This window comes from Topomyia yanbarensis, chromosome 3, assembly GCF_030247195.1.
Source record: "Topomyia yanbarensis strain Yona2022 chromosome 3, ASM3024719v1, whole genome shotgun sequence".
NCBI lineage: Eukaryota > Metazoa > Arthropoda > Insecta > Diptera > Culicidae > Topomyia > Topomyia yanbarensis.
In genome coordinates this window covers 395717738-395734321 of record NC_080672.1, presented here as the reverse complement: position 1 = coordinate 395734321, position 16584 = coordinate 395717738, and the positions used below count along the sequence as shown (strand labels likewise).

At 39.2% G+C, this 16584-nt stretch overlaps 1 protein-coding gene across 2 annotated transcripts in view; it reads right to left on the bottom strand.

Annotated features, from left to right (window-relative positions):
• The window catches only part of LOC131689580 (uncharacterized), an 81419-nt gene extending 68276 nt beyond the window's left edge, over positions 1-13143 (bottom strand). For both annotated transcript variants that reach the window (XM_058974773.1, XM_058974774.1), the window contains exon 1: positions 12133-13143. The gene's annotated coding sequence lies outside the window, so the exon portion shown is untranslated. The remainder of the gene's footprint in view (positions 1-12132) is intronic.
• Positions 13144-16584: the final 3441 nt, after the last annotated feature.

Below are 16584 nucleotides of genomic sequence, written 5' to 3'. Positions count from 1 at the left end.
TATGAGTATATATGACTTTCAATGAAGAAGTTATATTGAAGAAAATATACAACTCAATATGCAATATACATACACGGAAAAAAATCCATTCATAATTCATTTTTTTCGAGAGTTGTCCTACTGGAGCTGTAGAGCTAGGTTCTCGGAAGGGCTCCCCGTCAGAATCACACACTACAATTTGCAGACGAGACAGGCAACGTCGCCCACTAAACACTGCTTTAGGCCAATTGTAGCGGGTCGTGATTCTGAATGTGATATTCATTGTACGGTTCAGGTATGTGCGGGCATCCGCGTGTATCATCGCGAAGGGCTCGAACATTTGTACGTTCACGTGCTCGATCGCGTGTGCGTTTGTATGTCGCATGTGCTGACGTGTATGTAACTTCGCGTGTATAAATTCTATTTCATAACCGTGTGCCTTTCGCATATTCACGTGTGTTCCAGAATGATCGCGCGCGGACCGTGAAACTGATACTTAGTTTTTTGTGTACGATTCAGATTCCAGGTGAAAGTGGGTTCTTCCATATCATTAGAGTTTCCAGTCATGTCGCCGTAGAACGTGTGGTCTAGTGGATATGAGTTTTATTTTTTTGATTGGTCCAACTGAATGTATGGACCTAAATTGCTAGAATGAAGGCTAAAGATTTCCGGACGCGACCGATTCATGATCGCGTGCGTTTGCGGGTTCGCGTTTGAGACCGCGTGTGTAACTTCGTAAGTACTAAAACGTTCACATAATAACCGGAGTGTTATCAAGTTTGCGCGATCGCGGGCATAGGTGTGCGTAGATGATCGCGAAGGGCTTAAGCGTTCGTATGTTAACGTGTTTGTTGCGTGTATGTATAAATTCGATTTTGAAACGCTGCGGCCATTCATATATTCGCGGACCATTATTCTGATATTTAGTTTTCGGTGTACGGATCACATTCTGGCAGGGAGTGAGTTACCCCATATCACTAGAGTTCCCGGTCATGTCGCCATGGAACGTTTTGTGTAGTGGATATGGGAGTTATTTTTTTTCTTAATTTTTCAATTTTATTTTTGTTATTAATAAACATGGACCTAGACTGTTGGTACCGAGGATAGAGATTTCCGGACGACCCCGATTCATGATGGTACGAACGCGGGAGTTTGTAAATTGACGCTTGAGATCGCGTTGGTAAGTTTATGAGTGCTGAGACGTTCACCTTATCATCGGGGTATAATCATGTTTGCGAGTTCGTGAGCGTAGGTTGCTTGGAAAATCGCGAGGGGCTCTAACGTTTGTACGCTGACGTGATTTTGTAGCATATTTACGTGTGTTCTTGAATGGTCGCGCGAACCGTTAGTCTGATATTAAATTTTCGGTGTGCGGTTAGAATTCTGGCAGAGGGTGGGATCCCTTATATCGATAGGGTTCCCGGTCATGTCGCCATGAGACGTGTTGTCTAATGGGTATGAGCGTATTTTCTTGATTGGTTCAGCTGAAGGCATGGACCTAGGCTTCTAGGATCAAGGATAGACTTCCGTAAGTGACCGATTCGTAATCGCGTGCGCGAGGGCATTTTTGTAGGTTCCCGCTTGAGACCGCGTTTGAGAATGTGTGAGTGTTAAGACGTTCACTATCACCATGTTTGGTGACCCAGCTGAAGGCGGGTGTAGAATGGCAGTATAGGACTCGAAAAGAAGAAATAAAAGACAATATATGAGAGACGTAATAGATTAGATAGGTACAAGATACAGCTGAAGTTATGATCATCACATGAAAGACATACATTAGTACTTCAAACTCTACTAATACTTGAATAGCCAACCACCACACATAGCACATCCTTTCTCAATTATCTATTTGTTACTGGTTGATTTTTGGTTATGAGCGGATAAATAGAGGAAAGGTATAGAACAGGAAAAAGGCTCATATCAGCCCTCCCGGCCTCCTCGATACACCACTATCGAGGCGTATTGTAATCAACATCTTGAAGCGGACTTCTTATATAAATAAAATCTTGAGTAATCATAATGATTGGTGGATTATTAACATGAGAACTAATTAACCTCTAGTAGTAGAACTTGGTGCAAATAGAAACTAAAAAGAGCGAATGTCCTTATATTTAGATAACTCTATTGAATCTATTGTGGCTTGATGATGTTTACAATTCCGTCAATACCATCAACCTGCGAGAGGGAAAAAAATCCATTCATAAATTCATGATCAAAAATTCGCGATTTCGTGACTTGAACGAACTACAAAAATCGTGACCAAAGTCCTAAAATGACGAATAATAAACTTCGTATTCATAAAATTATATCTGTATTCAATAAACTAGTTCGCCCCAAAAATATACATGGCGTTACATTTCTATCTTTCGCTGGGTAGCTGTGGTTGTTCCCAGGACATGTTTTGTTTGTGTTATGAATCTTGTTTATAATTTGGAGATAGAATAGTTTGTATTAAGCATATCAATCTTTTGTAACAGACATTTAAACGATGCTTTGTCGCAATTTTTGTAATATATTATTACGTTACCGTGACATTTTATTCATGAGTTTACTATCGGATCTTTTGGTTAAGTGGTGCGATTTATGTTTATGATTTCAGGATGTTTGTCACTATTTTAACAATTTATATTGACGTGATCGTTTTATTCACGAGTTTCGTATCGGATATTTTTGGCAGCGCAGTATGATTTATGTTCATGATTTCAGAATCTCAGCTACAATTTTCGTAAATGCTATTCATGTTATCGTGGTATTTTAGTTACAAGAAGATATAGTATAGCAGTAGTGTAAGTAGTGTAATTTATTTTCATGATTTACGGATTAGTCACGATTTTCGTAATGTATATGCACGATATCGTGATATATACCTGCAGATTTGCATAAAATTGAAAATGACTAAGGAACGTTTCTAATGCTGTTTTTCATTGAAAAACCCTGGGGACTGGATTGCTTTGATGTTGCATTTTCTAGCAGAAGAGCAGGCCACTGGATGTGTTTCATCCGCACTTCTGCTAGAAAGTGCAACACCACTGCAATCCACTGCCCCGGGGTTTGGCAATGAAAAACGGCATGAATATCATAAGCACTAAAGATAGATCGCGAATCGTGTACTAAGAATCATAACCCAGTTCACGAATCCATGAATAATATTTTATGATCTTGTGAATTAATTCACGGCCTCTCATGGTCGAATGTGACTATTGTACTTAGAATCATGGCCAGTTCACGTTTCCATGAATAAGATGATGTCATGTCATGTCATGCTTTTGTGAATTATTTCACGAGTACGAATGGTGAATTGTGACTAATAAACTAGGAGTCATGAACCAATTCACGAATACATGAATAATATTTAATTATTTTGCGAATTATCTTACCAGCATGAATATTTAATCGTGATTAAAATATTAGGAATCATCACCTAGTTCACGATGATTGGAAGGATTCACGAATAAAACCAGATCGTGTTCAAGATGTAATACATTATGAATCAGTTCACATCGTATAGCATCGTATAGTCGGACTCTGAATATTGTTCCTAAATCTACGAATAAAATCACGAGTCAACCTTTTGTTTTATGAATAATGTTAAAAAAGTTGTGAATTAGTTCATGTACAGAATATCGATTTTGTAATAACATGGCGGAAACCGTAACTGAAGTTCACAAAAGAATATTTGTTTTTCTTCACTAATAAAAACGTTATGTAGTCGTTATCGAATGAAAATTGTACATAATAATAAGTCATGATTGTTGTTCGTGGTCCTATTTTCGCAACGTAAAAACTTGATTGTTCCGGAATTCAGGGCACTTTTTTTCACGATTTCGGGAATAATTTTTCTGCTTTGATGTCTTCAAAATAGTTGTTAAATGTATCATTCTCAACTTTACTGAAGACACCAGGACCTCTTATTTTTTGTGAATAGTCAATTATTCATTATTACTAGTAGGGGGATTATTCACCAAATATATTGTTTAAGAAGATGCGCTGTACTATGGTATAAAACTTCTCTGAAGATGCCAAATTTTCCAAACTTGTTGATTTCGAAACTATATATGATCTCGACCGTAAAAACTGTTTTGGACATTTATTTCAGCGTTGTTGATTTTAAAAATGCATAACTTGAGCACGCAGTCTAGTATACAATACCTAATTGCGATATTCAATTCAACACCCAAATGTACAACATAAATAACTCAATTTGCAGGACAATTTTTCTTTGATGAATATAACCCTTATCCTTGTTTACGACGAATGCCAGATTTGTTAGAAAGCGATTCGAGCGAATAGTTAGCCCATTTGATTTTGCTGTCGTAAACGGAAATAGGGCAAACCGGCCCCTCTTAAGCAAAAATAGCTATATTTCAACATTCGACAACATTATGTTATATTAGTTAGAAATTAGTACCCGATTCATTTTTTTATTTAAAACATCCTGATATAAGTATTATTAAATTTTAACGACATTCAATTAGCTAGAGATTACTGGGTAGGGAAAGTTATGAAAATTAGAGCCATAGTACTCAAGTGAGAGCAAGGAAGTGAAGTAAACACCGGTCGGTTGTCACGGTAAAGATGGACTAGTCTGTCTATACCAGGACACATGCTAGTGAACTCGGGTGATTCGTAGTTATGCTGCCTAAGCTCGACCCCCATTAGCAGAAGACAAAAATTTAAGCCCGTACGATATTAAGCCTGTTCTAATGACCCTGCCACTTCTAGTTTTCCGATCTGTTTACATAACATCCTTGCTCTCACTTGAGTACTATGGCTCTAATTTTCATAACTTTCCCTACCCAGTAATCTCTAGCTAATTGAATGTCGTTAAAATGTAAAAAAAGGAAAATGTGACTAACATAGTCGAAATAAAAAAGGAAAAAAGTATTATTAAACATTTTGCAAAGATTCTAGTTTTTTCTTTCATCCAAGGTAAAATGCCCCCGGTTACAGTATAATATGCCCCACAACAAGAGGATGGTATGCCCCACAACAATGGGTGGGGCGTTTTAGCCGGTGATGAGCTGTTGTGAATGCATGAATAATTTTACACGCACTCATAGTTTTAAGCCAATCTAAAAACTAAGGTAGTAACTGTAATATTCTAGTAAGCTACTCGAAATAGTTCTATCAAATCCGACTGGTTTCTAATTGGTTGTAATGCTATTGGAAACAGTGGGAACTTACATCGAAATAGCTCTTTTGAAACTTTTGTGTATATTGTTGCTTTGCAACATATTAAAAACATCAAACTAACTTAGTACGTTGATTTCATGAAACGATACTATTATCAGTCATTTTTACTTTTTAAATAATTCAGGAGTCCTGGGAATTGATGAGACCCTTTTACCCTACAAACCACTTTCGAATGAATCTCGCATTCGTCGTAAACAAGAATAAGGGTGTATGTCATGCAGAGCCGTAGCAACCTAAGGGGCAAAAGGGGGCTTTGCCCCCCACGCGTTTTGCGCCGAGCGAAATTATAGATTAATCAAATAAAAAGCAAGAGGACTATTTGTATATTGTATACTGTGTTAATTAGTATCGACCCGAAATTTCATCGCCGCAAATGGCCGCGCTTCATGAAACACCGCGTCTAGACGATCTGTGATAATATAGCAAATTGCACAATGAAGGGCCAAATGAGAACACAAATTGTTCAAAAATTAGATGCAGTCTTGTCGATGTACGGCTGCTCCAACTGGTGTGGATGGGCACCTTGCACGGCTAGCCACTTCCACTCTGCACAGTGTTTTAAAACTTCGTTTTCGTGCTCAAAATTAATAGCATCTAAACCCTTTAACTTTAGAAGTATAGATTGTTCGGAGAAGTTGTTGCCCTTATGATTGCGCATCTCCAGAAGTATATCGTTTAGATAATTCACCTAAAAGTAATATAATGGAACGTTATTTCGGAGCTTAAGCCAGATGTCGGTGTGGCGAATCCCGGGGAGCTGCCGGGATCCGATATACTGATATGATTCGCCTCGAATCGTGTCCCGAATCATCTCACCTTCGTCGATCTCGCAGTCTCCAGTCTCGACCAATCGCCCTGATAGTAGCGGAGTAGATCGGCATTTCTCTAGGTCAAACGCTATGCTGATGTCGCCACTAATTCTTTCGGCTAGTTTGATGACTACACCCAGTCGTTCTGTCGAGTCAGCATAGATCTTGATGTCGTCCACGTAGAAAGTATGGAACGTCTCTTCCGGCGAGTTTTCTCTATACCTTATCTGATAGTCATTGAGGTGTCCTACTGTGCCGGATAAAAGAATCGTCTTGGAAGGTCCCCCTCAATATGCAAAGCATTCTAGACCACAACACGTCTTTTCCACTTCTGAGCTGAGCAGTTTTGTCGTTCCTCTCTCCATCACCTGCCGTAGGAACCTTAGGCTACAGGATCAGCTTTATACATCTTTGATACCTTGATGAGGAGCGAGTGCGATATGGAGTTGTATGTCTTCTTGTAATCGGTATACTAATGTTCCGTTGGTTACACACTACTTCTCCAACAACATCGCAGACCTCTTCCCCATTCTCGATTGGCTAAATTTTCTGGACCCCGAAGATGTTGATACGGCAGTTCAAACATTTTCCAACGTTTTGGGTTATGTTATTGACAGGCACGTCCCGAAATTCATCATCAACAAATTGGCCATCCTTGGCAAACGAGCACGATGCGACGGCTGAAGTCCAGAGAGCTGCTCTGCGGAGGTTGACCAAGTATCGCACAATTCCACTTAGAAACTTTTACGTCAGTCTCAACCATGCTTATAAACGAGCTAGCCAGGATAGTTTCTTTCGATATCAGCAAAACATTCAGCATATTCTCAAGTTGCACCCAAAACGTTTCTGGAAATATGTGAGTGAGCAGCGCACGGAATCCGGACTGCCGTTGTCTATGACTTTCAACGGCCGCACAGCTATCACATCCCAACATATGTGCAGAATTTTTTCGGAGAAATTCGTGAATGTATTCACATATGAGGCCTTAACAGTTGATCAAATTGAACTCGCTGTTAGTTAAGTTCCGGTTGTGAGCCAAACTCTAAGCGCAATTGATGTCAATGAAACGATGATTACCAGAGCTTGTTCTCGGTTAAAATCGTCTTTCAATCCGAGACCCGATGGTTTCGCTTCAGTACTTTAAAAAAGGCACATCGACGTTTTAGCACTTCCCCTTCTTCGCATCTTTAGAGCATCTATTGGCATTAGGCAATCCATGAGGCATTTCTGATCAGATGATTACTTCTTCTGACGTAACTCGGGTGGGTGCGATATCTGACAAAATCGTCGATTTGATCCAACATCAAACGTATCGGTCTAACGAAGTATGGTAGTTGGACGGGTTTTTCTGTTCGCTGGAGCAAACTTGTTGACAAAACCACTCGCTGAATTGCCAATCAAACGTCGTGGTGGATTGCCTAATTGGCATCTTTCCATCCTGCTGGAAGTCCGCGAACATGTTCCCAGTCCATAAAAAAAGTAATAAGCGAGACGTCAATAATTACCGGTGAATTACTTCATTGAGTGCTGTCTCGAAGTTGTTCGAGAGTTGGTGATTATGGAACCTCTTCAGGCTCACTGCAAGCAGTACCTAAGTGACGATCAACATGGCTTCATGTCTGGCCGTTCGACAACGACTAACCTGCTTTGCCTAACATCATACATAACAGAGAGTATGGAACGTCGCGCTCAAACCGATGTTATCTATACAGACCTATCTGCCGCTTTTGACAAAGTGAACTATGAAATAACAATCGCTAAAATGGAGAGATTTGGAATTAACGGTAGTCTGTTGCAGTTGTTTCGATCCTACCTTTCAGGTCGAGAAATAGTGGTTGTCATTGGAGATTGTCAGGCGCCCACATTTATTTATACGTCAGGAGTACCCCAGGGAAGTCACTTGGGACCGCTGATGTTTCTGCTTTACTTCAACGACGTTCATCTAGTTCTGAAGATTCCACGCCTGTCCTTCGCAGACGATCTCAAGATGTTTGTTCTCATCAGCTCTACTGAAGATTGCAGATTACTACAACCACAGTATGAAACCTTCGCTGACTGGTGTAACACGAACCGTATGTGTGTAAATCCAAAAAAGTGCTAGGTGACATCGTTCTCACGAAAAAAAGACCCGGTTTGTTTTAACTACTGTCTACCTGATACTGAAATTGAACGCGTTAGTCAGGTGAAGGATCTAGGAGTGTCTAGGAGACTCGCAACTTGCGTTTAAACAGCACGTCTCCTATACAGTTAGCAAAGCATATCGAATGCTGGGATGCATCTTCAGGATAGCGAAAATTTTTGCTGACATGTATTGTCTCAAAGCGCTGTACTGCTCTTTGTCGTGGTCAATCCTGAAGTACTGCTGCGAAGTTTGGAGCCCAAACTATAACAACGGTATTGAAAGAATTGAGTCCGTGCAACGACGCTTTTGACGTTTTGCGCTTCGTAGTTTGCCGTAGAGAGATCTCGTCCGTCGGCCAAGTTACGAAAGCCGGTGCCAGCTGATTAGTTTGGAACCCCTGTTTGTTCGATGGAATACAGCAAGGGCTTTCTTTGATGCTGATACTTTGTGAGGTCATCTGGATTGCTCAGCCACCTTGGAACAAATTAACATAAATGTTGCACCTTGAACAACGCGTAACAACCTCATGCTCCGATTGCCATTTCGACGCACTAATTATGCACGGGGCCATTACGGGCCTACAAAGGATCGTCAACCGAGTCGCATCAGCTTTCGACTTTAATTTGCCTCGCCCAACGCCAATGATTTTACCTAGCCTTCAACGGAAATTAACGGGCTGATTCCTTCATTGTTGATTTTTTCACTGTATTGTTATTATTTTTATCAAAGTTTGTAACGATTTGACTGTTAGCAATAAGTTTAGCATTAAGACATCATTGTGGCCTTGAGTTGCCTGTTGGTGTATATATGATAAATACAAATACAAATACAAACAATGATTGCATGGAGGATAACTTGATCTTTTCAGTCTTGTGTATTTTTTTACATCCCTTCTGCTCCTCTGGTCCTGATCTGGTGCTATTCTTCTCATAGTGTAGTGATGAAGGTGCTCATGATCTTGTGCAGACTTGTTAGACAGGTAATTGGTATGTCCTTGGGGATGAGAATTGTGGTACCACGGGTGATGAAATCCGGCGATAAACGGGGTTCGCGTAACGCCCAATTTCTAAGATACTGTGTACCCTCGCATACATCATTGGTTTCCACGGAGACAGCTGACATCTCGTCGATTTCTTCGCCTGTTCATTTCTCCACGCGTTGTCCTTCGCGATATTGTACGGGGACCTCCCAAATACTGATTCAAAGCTATAACATCGCTGATATCCCGTAGACCTTCACTGAAATTGAGCTTCTTGTGGCTGATTTGGTCATAGAAGTGTAACGCCTTAACCGTTTCGATAAACACTCCATTACTGAATTAGTGTGTTGTGTTTTTTCGTCAGCTGGCGAGCTCCCAGCATGCGAAGCTCAGTATGTGAAATGATAGCGGCAGAGTTGTTCGAGATCCGACTCTCCAATCTCCGCTACCTTGTAGGTAGTTACTTTTCCCGGTAATATTGAGACGGGTTGCCTCTAGGTGTAAGTCGGTATCGTAAACATCTTACGGTTGCCACTGTAGTAAGTTCTGCACAAATTCCAGGTGAATTGGGAGCACGTTACCATTCATGACCTGAAGTTCACAGGTCAACTTAAAAGAATACTTCAGCTTCGGGATCCTGGGGCATGACATTGGATCCGTGTCGCGACATTGCGCAATTGCTTCGACCACATTAAACACCAAATCGTCTTGAGTACTGTGGTTCTAAATATTAAAAATATTTTTTCTTCCAGTCCCTTGCTTTAAATATACGTTGAGCTTAATAAAAAAAATTTGCCCCATCACGCGAAACAGGATTGCTACGGCTCTGATGTCATGCGGCATATCAAAAAAAAACATCAGTTCGTTGAACTATTTGGAATGCGATAATATATGCCGACATCCGGATGCTGGATGACTGAGATTTAGAAACACAGTTCCCAAGAAGATTTTTTTGGACAATCATATCATGCATCATGGTCATTTTTCACTAATTCTTCTGAACATGTCCGTATTTTATCTCTCTAACCTTAAAAGTTAGTATTAGTGCCGGCTATGCAGTGAAATGTTGAATTAAATTTTCTATCCAAGAGATGACTCGTATTATATACTATAATACTTCCAAGCATACTGTTCAGCTAAATGCAACCATATTTTTCGCGAAAAAAACAAAGTTCGTGAAAATCGACTACTGTTTCATCACCATACGCTTTTAGAACCCATGCAAAACAGACGCAATCAACACATCGTTGAAAGTTTGATTTGTCTGATTTTGTGCAAATTAGGAGGTGGTAATCCTGTAGGACTGGAAACCGAATTTCGATTGAGTTTTCAAAAATTCGTGTATTTGGCAGTATGCAGAGATACTCTGCTGTCACCAATTATCATTTGTTCCGGATATACGATTTGCTATTTACTATGTTTCCCAATTTTTTTAGGGGAGTCATTTTAATTTTCTTAATTCAAAACTGCATTAAAATCGTGTTTTCCGAGCATTTTGATCGCTCCAGTCAAAAACCAACAACAGTCTTCTGCTACTCTTTTAAGGTGTAGAATATTTTGTACGACTTCAATAAAAGACAGAGATCAAAAATATTTTCGGGAAATCGCTTTGAACCATTCTAGAAAGATTTGTAACGCTTCTTTCTATCATTTCGTTCTATCTGTCATTCTTCTCAATTTCATTCTGTTTCGAACAGAATGACATTCTCGAAATCACCCAAAATCGTATTTAGAAGTTCTTGCCAAATAAGTTGCCTGTCAGACCTTTGGATAATATTTTTCTTTTAAAAAATATTCTGGTTTATGCTATTTCGCCATTGGGAGCAAATTGGATTAAATCTAGGATACTATACTTAATTTTGTTTAGAATTCACGTCATTAGCAGCTAACAGACCAACATGGTGGTGTATACGGTTAAAACGATTGGGTGGGACTGACTCCTCAGAAGTACATAGGTTCTAGTATGACAATAAAGTGCTTTTCCTCGCCAAGAAATAAATTGTATTGAGCTGTAAGAAGTTGTTATTTTCTCCCGAGCCAAACAAGTTTCCTCCCTGCTTGTCGAATTGGCAATCCGAAACTTCTGTATTTCTGAGACGATAGTGACTATCGAATTAATTGCTACGTCGGTCTGATAGGTATTGATGAGATGAATTCTAAACATAACGTCTAACTGAACTGAACTTGAGTTTTCTAGAGGAGCTGATTTATCAACTCAGAGAATGTTTTATATCTTTCTTAATATATTCGGGTAAAAAATTGAAAACTGTTCTAAGTACATAGTTTGAGTTGGGTCGATTTTCACAAGTCTTGGAAAGTCATTGTCTCCGAACTTTGAATGTTATTAAATATACATTACATTAGCGCATTTTCTAAAAACTCAACAGGTTGCACAAACTCCAAAATTTATGTCTATGTCACTGATTAAATATGTGCCTTCTCATGCTGATTATGACTCGAACATATTACGGCTGGCTTGTGAGTCCAATGCATAAGATTGGGTTTTTTTGCAATCCCCCTACCGATGGGGACAGATCATAACACGTCTTCCATAGACCAGGACCAGAACCATCTGCTACTGCTCATATTAACCATACAAACTGTAACAAACGATATTAATGAAATTAAAAAAAAAACGCATGTGTTGCAGCAACAAAAAATATTCCAATCACTGAAATTGTTAAACGAAAATATCTGAATTATTTCCAACTGCACAACTTCATAATTGTCGTTCACTGCTATCGGAATGTGTATATGTTCCGTCGTAGTGCAGTGTATCATTGCGGCACTGCGGTTTGTACCCGTACGGCGGAATGAACGGACAACAAGCAAAGCAAAACCAGCCCGAAACCAATGAACCTGCGGTTGTTGGCTGCACGGTAAACGAGTCGAAGACGATAAAAAGCTCGTTTCCACAGCAATAATCACACTTACACTTGCGCGCCAACCACCATACACACATACTCCCGGCGCACCTGAAGTCGTTTACTGACCTATAAATGATAATATTTTTTTTTCTTATTTTCGTTTCAAGCCTACATACAACGTACCTGTTCTTAATGGTGCTTATACCTTGAAGAAGTCAAAGCTCTGGGATCGAATGTTGTTTGCGTTGATATTTTTTATGTTATTATTTTCACCGCCTGTATGTGTATGTCCGTTGCTGTGCCCGGTGTGTACTTCGAACCCGATCGAATTCCTTAGCTTTGGGTAGTTTCACTTTTACTTCAAGATCACCGATCACCGTCGTCTCTTCGTCGTCGTTGTTGTCGTCGTCGTCCCTCGATCGTTCTCGCGAGCAACTTCCCTTTCTGTTTTGTCTTCCTTTCTTTCACTTTCGGTTGCCACACTCACCACAGCAAGATCACCACAAACACCTCCCTATTTGCATAAAACTCATCAGCATAATAATCTCATCGCCTTGGGTGCTATTTTTTATTGCATTTAACTTCCTTACGAGTTGGAGACCTCACACTCTCACACCGATCACCCAGCTTCACTGAAAGCATTCTTGGTTAGGAATTTTCCAAACTTTACTTCCTTTCACTTTGATCCTGGTTTGGCACTACAACACACTTTCACACTTCCACAGGACATTTTCAAGCTGACACGTAAGCGACGTCGCCATCGTCATCTCGCACATATGACGATCGTGTTCCGTCACTCATCTTTCTCTTTTTCAGGTGAAAATATTTTTTTTCTTTTCCTCTATGCCGCACCTCTCGCCACTCCTGGTACGATCGGTGATGATCGCGTGCGTATGTGTTACTTTACGTACGGCAGTAGGAATTTACTGTTCCACCATTCACGGTGTTCCGTGCGGACGGGCGATGGAGAAATGCTCACTCGACTCCCCCTAACCGCAATGGGACGGAGCGTCTACAGGGGGCTTGCGAAAGCTAGTCAACTTACACTTACTCGCTTACGTACACACTAACAAGACCGCGATACCGGTATACACTAGCAATTGCCGTGAATCGCCACGATCGGGGAGCGAACCTTAAAAAAAAGAAAACGTTCCACGAGCACCGCTAGCAGATCATACAGACAGATCCGATTTCTCCGAGTGGCAAATGTAAACTGACTTAGCCGGAGTCAGCCAGAAGAAGGAATAGTCCCAAAGTTGTGAAGCTGAAGCCAGCGCAGCCCAAGACGACCTCGACGAAGACGGTGAAGACGCAATGCAGCAGAAACAGCAGCAGCAGCAGCAGACCGATCAAAGTAGAGGTGGATATGCTTTCTTCTTCTGTAAATGGTGGTTGTTTCTGCTTTTCGACTGATTGCACGTTCCGCGAGAGACTCACACTGGAGACTGCTGTGGTCAGCATGGGATGTATGGTTATTATTTTAATTTAAATTATATTTAACGATATGTTTAATACACTGCCCAAAATTAGATTCTATTGACGTTTCATCTTCGGATTATATAAAAGATAATCGTATTAAGTTCGTCGCTTATCCATGTCTTCTTCTGGGCTTCAAATCTCTTTACTTGTACAGAATTCTTTGAATATTCACATTTATTTTTTTAAATTATTAACATAACATATCATTAAATGAATAAGGATGTTTCTTTCTCAATTTGTTTATCTCTCGTGATTTCAATTGAGTTTGTGAACAATTTTAATATACAGCCGTTTTACGCATAATCGTTTCATGTATGTAGGAAACCCCATAGAACATAGGACAAATATGCATACAACGGATGTTTATGAAATACAAAGGATTCGTTCCAGTTTCCGAGATATATGTTATAGGTATACGGTTTCAGACCAATTAACCAAAAGCCATTTGGCCGAACGCCGTAAGCCGTTTTGTCGAAAGGGTCATTTGGCCGAAAGCCAATTAACCGAAAGCAATTTAATCGAATGTCACAAATTCGTCATTTTTAATGCATACGTTGAATTGTTTTATTAAATGTCAATGTATAGCAAACAACAAATATTTCTAGAAAAAGATATGCAATTATCAGTTCTATGTCCTATGAAGAACTGTTCATGGTGTAAAGAAGAAAAGAAAGGAAGATATGATTAGAAACAAAATGCAAAATATACTATTTGATTGGATTTATATGATTATTATCCAATACAACTAAGCCGTAATACCTTGACTACAACGGTAATATGAAAAATCCTTAAGCGGCAATACCAACACATTCAAATCTCTGTGTCGCACTCATGTGGAATATGAGATCCTTTATGTTTCATCAATACTTATACAATACATATAACGCTTCCTCTTAAAACACTACATATTTTGTATTTGCAGATCAGCTCACACTCGGCCAGCTTTAAAACACAGTCAGACGAAAAAACTCAACTCGGAATAGTGGTGGGGTATTTTGTGCCGTATTATGTTGAAATCACTTTTCTATCCGGACGTCAAGAGGAAGGTAGCGACTGCACACAGTCATTCCAGTCCTGTACGGAAAACAACACCTAAAGTTTGGATCCATATATCCGAACCGAACCTCAGGATCCAGATACTTGTTTAGATCCAAATATCAAGTGTAGGTCTCGATCAGGTCCGGAATAGGTGTGGGGTAAAGGGCTATTGATCCGGATCTAGGAACTGCTCCAGATCCAGCTGAACTATTCCGGATCCGTGGTCTGTTCTGGCTCTGGATCTGGGCCTAAATCAAATCCAGTCATCTAGAACCCATGGTGAGGAGCCGGTACAAAGCATTGTATAAGTTTTTAATGTGCAATCCAATCTATCCAGTCAAAAAATTCGGAATTCCGGTTGCTTTTTGTCAATATCCCGGCAGAATCCAGGAAAGATTCCAATAGAAACCAGTCAGAATTCCGACTGGTTTGACTCGATACTAATACAATCACAGCAATCGATCGAAGTGTCCAACATACGAACAGAGCCTACGCACTTAGAAAAAACAGCCCCCTGTCAAGGATGGCGTCTCTGTACAGCCAGCATCACTGCCATGAAAATCAAAACATTAATTTTGAATCGAATGATTAAAAGCTGTAATTATTTACTAAATGTTGATTTTCTGAATAATATGGTATTAAATCATCCCACAAGATGCAAAACGTCGTGTGGAACGCTTGAATATCGTGTATAGTACCGAACATAATTCTTTGTTTGGGGCTTTATAGCTATAACGCCCCATATATGTTGGTCGCTGTCAAACTCCATATGATGGTATAGGGTTGCCAGGGAGCTGAGAAAAAATGAAAATTACAGTTGACGTAAACAACATAGAGACGTATTTTGCTGTCAAATAAAGGAATTTTCCATGTTTTGACATGTGAAATGAAATATTGTATCTCTTTTGATGTAGAACTCGGTTGAATGGAAATGAAGAATTGTAAACAAAGCGTATTTTTACATGTTCTTGAATGTAAATTCAAGTGAATTGTGACGCTCCTTTTATGTGCATCTTGCAAAATGTAAATATTTTTAGGTCTGTACCAAAAAACCTCCTAGGTTATGTGCTGCACAGCTACCGAAATTCGTCATTCTACTGTTTAGTACCTTTACGGTAATATGGATTTAATACCGCAATGTGTAATTGCATGGTCTATTACAAAATAAATAATAGTATCTTACCCAAAAATGATATAAATTTACCCGTCGGATTTTAAGCGTAATCATTTGTGTATGGCGTTTTATATTACATTTCACATTCTATTTAAACAGGCTTCGCAACCAATTATCATACAGAAATGTAATTCATTAGCGTTCAGTAGAAAATCTGATAAAAACATATTTAGGAAACCAATTTGTAGAAAAACGTAAAATTATACGTACTCTAAACTCACATATTTTGAACATTAGAATACAATAATTGTCATCGAGCCCCTCGTCACTGATAAGTGATAACGCTGCCAGCTCAGCCGGAAAGTCTACTCGTTAGATCAATAACGACGATAAACGGACATACACAGAGTAGACGAGTAAAATCAGAACAATAGGGTAGTGAAGTATACCCTTTAGTTGTGGATGCACGCTTTTCTGCTCAATGAAAATCATTAAAATTTATATTAGATTTATTAAATACATTAATATTATTATTGTGCTAAAATCTAAGGTTTGTAATTATTACATGCAATTTATACTTAATATTAACTTAAAATTATATTTAACGATATGTTTTAACTTAAAGATAAACTTACAAATATTGCTATCTTAAAATTAAAGGTGAATTTTATATTTATATTGCATATTGATTTCAACGCTAATTTATCAATTGCTCATTTAGAGACCAAAAGTGGTTAGATCTATCTAGTGGTCAAAATCTTGCCTGTACACGTAACGACAAAGGGCATTAAACGTAAGCAATCACAATTCTAACCTAAAATGCAAATGAATTTATAATTATGTTTATTATCAGGAAATTAAAGTTTGGCGTGAAACGAGTGAATCCTCTCTATAATGCTTCGAAAGAACAAATAAAACCGCCTACTACAATTTCGGAAATACCGCTCTTAGACTCTTGTTACCTGGAGTAACAATAATAAATAAAGCTAATAGTATGGTGGGCT